This window comes from Mus caroli, unplaced genomic scaffold (genome assembly GCF_978045245.1).
Source record: "Mus caroli unplaced genomic scaffold, Mus_caroli_1 scaffold_49, whole genome shotgun sequence".
In the NCBI taxonomy this organism is placed as follows: Eukaryota; Metazoa; Chordata; class Mammalia; order Rodentia; family Muridae; genus Mus; species Mus caroli.
Genome location: NW_028227304.1, coordinates 857,143 through 862,500, shown reverse-complemented (window position 1 = coordinate 862,500; position 5,358 = coordinate 857,143). Strand labels below are relative to the sequence as shown.

General features: G+C 32.8%; 1 pseudogene; it reads left to right on the top strand.

Annotated features, from left to right (window-relative positions):
• The first annotated feature begins 4,369 nt into the window (after window positions 1-4,369).
• Window positions 4,370-4,996, top strand: LOC146999725 (NADH dehydrogenase [ubiquinone] flavoprotein 2, mitochondrial pseudogene; annotated as a pseudogene).
• The last annotated feature ends 362 nt before the right edge of the window (window positions 4,997-5,358 follow it).

The following is a 5,358-nucleotide window of genomic DNA, read 5'->3' as shown; positions in this document are numbered from 1 at the left end:
TTCTTCCATCCTTCCTTTCCTTCTTTCTCTCTCCCTTCCTTCCTTCCTTCCTTCCTTCCTTCCGTTCTTCCTTTCTTCCTACCTTTCTTCCTCTATCTCTCTCTCTTTCTTTTTTCTTTTTCTTTGCTTGTTTGTTTTTTCTTTCTAAGTTTCTATCTCTCTCTCTCACTCTCAGTCTCTCTCAGTCTCTCTCACTCTCTATTTCTCTCTCTGACTCTCTCTCCCTCTGTTTATTAATTTTTTTGAGTTGTTTATATTGGGTTTTTCTTTGTATCTCTTACTGTTTTCCAGCTTTGCGAAATCATTAAAGTTCATTAAAAAAAAAAAAAAAGAAAACACTAAAAATAAAATAGAAGCCTAAAAAACAAGAAACTCTAATACACTTTTCTAAAACTCTACAAATCCTTTTATAATACCATAGAAATCTAAAATGAATACACATAAAGCTGAAAAATCCCTAAAACGTTTATTCATTCATTTATTTATTTATTTTTAATTAATTTTGTATATTTCATAAATTCTGTCTTTCTCCATATGTTTCCATCTCTGAATCGTTCCCTCTTTCTCCCTTTCCCTCTCTTATTTTCTTTCTTTCTTTCTTTCTTTCTTTCTTTCTTTCTTTCTTTCTTTCTTTCTTTCTTTCTTTCTTTCTGTTTCCTCCTTTCTTCCGAACTTTATCTCTCTGTCTCTCTTTTTCTTTATGTTTTGCCTTTATTTGTTTTTTTTCTTTTTTTATCTATCAATTTCTCACTCTCCCCTCCTTCCTTCCTTCTTTCCTTCCTTCCTCTCACACTCTCTCACTCTCACTCTTTCAATCTTTTTCTTTATTTCTTTCTTTCTTTCAATATTACTTTCTCTCTATCTCTTAACAGATATAAATATATCGAAATAATCCCATGAATCTGATCTGAACCACAGGACTACAGATTAGTGTCACATCCTTTATATAGGAGTATAGACTGAACATAATAATTTGTTTCTATTGAGCAAAATAAAACAAAATGATTGGGTTGCAAAACACTGGGAATTCCACTCCCTTTGGCTGTTACTGAGGCCTTCTTACTTGCTCAGCTCTATGAAATGAACTTTCATGTTGTGATGGTTTGTACATGCTCATCTTAGGGAGTGGCACTATTAGAAGTAGGTGTGGTCTTTTTGGATTAGCTGTGTCACTGTGGATGTTCTGATCTGAACACCCAATTCTGATGTCAATTAAAGCTTAAATTAAAAACCCAAACTTAAATACACTAAAATCATTAAAAAAAAAAAAAACAATGAAAACACTAAAAATACAATAGAAGCCTGTAAATCAGAATGTGTCCCCTCATAAGTTGGGTCGACCCAATGAATGGCCACACATCCATATGCATTTAAGCGGCAATAATTCAACTTATTGGGCTTTCAAACAAACATAAGTATGAAGTAGATGGGGTTGAATTGATGAGTACATATGGGTATTGGTAAATACTGGGAAATGAAAAGTAGATGTGATCATCCTTCATTGTATTCCTATATGAAATTATCAAAAATAAAGAAAAAATATTAAAAATGAGTTGTTTGTTTCTAAACACACTAAGTACATAAAGATCATTTTTAATACTTATAAATATGAATTTCTGCCCTTTCCAATTTATAACCCCTATGACAATCCTGAGTGCACTATTTACTTATTCTCATGCATTAAATTATTCTTAATTTTAGTGACATAAGCTCATAATTGCTGTCATGTCCCAAAGCAAGTAGACCAAATCTCTGAGTTCAAGTTTCTGAGTATTCTACTTTTGGCCTACACAGAGCCTGTTGTTAATCTAATATTTTAATTATAAAGATCCTTCTTTTTGATAGCCCTTTCATGGTAGCCTCTGACTTTTTACAAATTGTTAGGCTGTCTCACTAATTACACACTGACTTGTTGCTTCTGCCTGTTTTCTGTGTGTCAGACTTGCCACAGAACATGATAAAACGTGGGTCTTTCTTAGACTTTCACTTCTATGAACAGATAACATGACCAAGGTCCTTAATTTAGTTGGAGCTGCTTACAGTTTCAGAGACTTAGTACATTACATCAAGAAGTAAGCATGACAGTGTTTGGGCAGTCATGGTTTAGGAGGAGCTGAGAGTTCTACAACTTCATCTGAAGGCTGCTTGCAGAATATTGACTTACAGGCCTCTAGTATAAGGGTCTTAAAGCCTACACCCACAGTGACACAGCTAATCCAAAAAGACCACACCTACTTCTAATAGTGCCACTCCCTGAGATGAGCATGTACAAACCATCACAACATGAAAGTTCATTTCATAGAGCTGAGCAAGTAAGAAGGCCTCAGTAACAGCCAAAGGGAGTGGAATTCCCAGTGTTTTGCAACCCAATTATTTTGTTTTATTTTGTTCATTAGAAACAAATTATTATGTTCAGTCTATACTCCTATATAAAGGATGTGTCACTAATATGTAGTCCTGTGGTCACTGGGACTTATACATGAACCTGTGTATTATATTTAGTAATCATCTTTAATTAAAAAGTATATGCTTATGTTAATTATATTTAATAGATATTTTTGATCACTTACCTCCTAGAAGGATAGAAAAAATGTAGAGATACTGAACTATTTGTTAACAATCTAAGGGTTATTGAAGTATTTATTTATGGACAGCACTGTTAAAAACATCATTTGAACTTAGTCACATAAACACTAAACTAATTAAAAATATATGATATTAATACAATTTGCTTAAACATTACCTGATTCAGATGCTTAGATAAAAAGCTTGGAGCACAGATCCCAAACACATAGTCTAATCCTCTACATATCATCCAATTCTTGGCAACAACAAGTAAACCACAAATGTCCCACCCAAGTTTTGCTACCCATATGCTTGGGACACTGGCAATTAGTGGTTCCTAGATCCTTAGCACACATCCCAAACTTCCTTTGTCATCCTTTAGCTCTGAGTACTGACAGATAAGGAGTCACCAGACCCTGACACTGGGCCTGAATTCCCCAAAATCCAGGTGTGGACCAAGCCACAATGCACAAATGATTGGTTCCCTGTTTCAAATTGCACTCTAAAACTAACTCCAGATGTGGAAGTCAAAGCACAGAAAGAAAGAAAAGAAGAGCAGAAAGATACTATACCTCTCATAAAAGTTACAAACCACATCATAATGCCCCCAGTGAAAATAACCTTGAAAACCTACCAGAAACATTTTAAATAAATAGTAAATCATGTTCAGATGACAAGAATATGTTCCAGGATAATAAAAGGAGTTGATTACTTAGTATTTACCTTTGAAATGTGTTCAACCCACGTTATAAAGCCTTTAGAGGGGGACCATGGAAGACAAAGTGTTGTAACACTTTTAGGTAGTAAGCTGATTATTTTCAAGTACAACATTGACAGTTTATAGAAAATGTTTTTAAAGCTTATGATCCATGCAGGATTGGAGATATTTAAACTCTCCAGTATTTTATAGGTATAATAATTTCAATAAAAATAGGAAGAGATGAGGTAACACTTCATTTTCTACATATGAAAGTCAAAGAATATTCTAGGACTTTCTAAAGAAACATGACCCTGGAAATGATAGATGTGACTATCTAGTTCACTTTCATTAAAATAAGGATTACAGAAAATAAATGATCAATCTATTTTTAAATTACCACTATTAGTCTCATATACTTTATGTTAAAATTGCATAGTACATTAAATGGCTATTCAATGAATGTTAGTTTTTATGCTAATTCTTGATAAAACTTACAATAAACATATTATATAACATACTGGGATTCTTGATAATATTAATAATATTTATATGTTCTAAAACCTAAATTTATAACATTGTATTTGCTTAAAAGTACCACGTTTATTAACATCATAAATGGAAATAAAGTTATGTTAAGATTAATTTGCATCTATACAATTTAACTATGCTCAAAATTCATCTAATTGAATAATAGCATTTTTCGAAAATTATACTCTTATTTTAAATAAGATACTTTTAACTTAGAATACAAAATCAATAATATTTTTTGAAAAACAACAGAAATACTTGTTTTGTAATATAACTAGAGAAATACTTTTTAAAAAACTCGTTCAAATAGACTAATATTATACAAGCAATACAATCTTCAAAACTTGTTAGAAGAAAAATTATATAGGTGTTTAAGTATTTCAGCATGTATTTTGAAAATGGTTTATTGCTTCTCTTGTAAAGTTTATAAAAACTGTAATTGAAATTGTGTAATAAATTTACTTGTCTATTGATCTAGCCAGACACTACTTCACTATAAAAAATCTTCTTTACATTCAGAACCAGCCTTGAGCGGCCAGGATAGGAGAATATTGTGGCCAGTCATGTTCTGAATACATGCGAGGAGCCTTATTTGTGCATTGTAATCCTCCTGAGAATTACCCAGATACTCCATTTGATTCTACACCAGGAAAGTATAAGATAATGGAAGCAGTAATAAAAAATTACCCAGATGGGCATAAAGCAGTTCTGCTGCCTGTCCTGGATCTACCACAAAGGCAGAATAGAAGGTTTTTCCTCTCTGCTTTGAAAAGTGTGGCAGAAGTTTTAGAACTACCTCTAATGAGAGTATGCAAAGTAAAAACTTTTTATACAAAGTATAATCAAAAGCCAGTTTCATGTATGTACTAGTATCTTTGCATGCTTGAGATTCTGAGAGACTGGAGACCCTTCAGAGAATGCTTAGAACAAAAGGTAGATGCACTACCCCTGAAAAACTATTCACTGTTATGGAAGGTGAATACTTCAGGATGTGTAAATGCACCAATGATTCAAATAAATGACAACTTCTATGAGGATCTAACAACCAAGGTTATTGAAGATAATACTAATGAACTCAGAACTGGGAAAGTTCCAAAGCCTGGGCCAAGAAGTGTCTGGTTCTATTTTGAGCCAGCTGGAAGCCTTCCTTCTTTGACTGAACCACCCAAACAACCTAGCATTGCTGTAGAAGAAAGACTTTAACTTATATTCACTGTAGAGATGTCACTGGAGAAATAAAATATGAAATTATTTACATTTTTTTAAAAAATCCTCTTTATTTTCCCAGTACTTCCAGTTATGCATTTTGCTTGGTGAATTCTTTTCCTTTAATAATTGGTTTTCATGATCTGCTATGATAGAGTATTATCACCAATTGGTGCTTTAAAAGGAACAGTAGTGAAAGCCATTACACAGGGTCAGAGCATTAGTGATTCACTGATAGACTATAACAGAAAGACCCTGATGGCAGATAAAAATATACAGCTTTTATTTCATGTTATTATTAAGAGCCACTGAATTTAAAATGGGAAAAAAGCCAGCCACATATTACTCATTATAGCTCA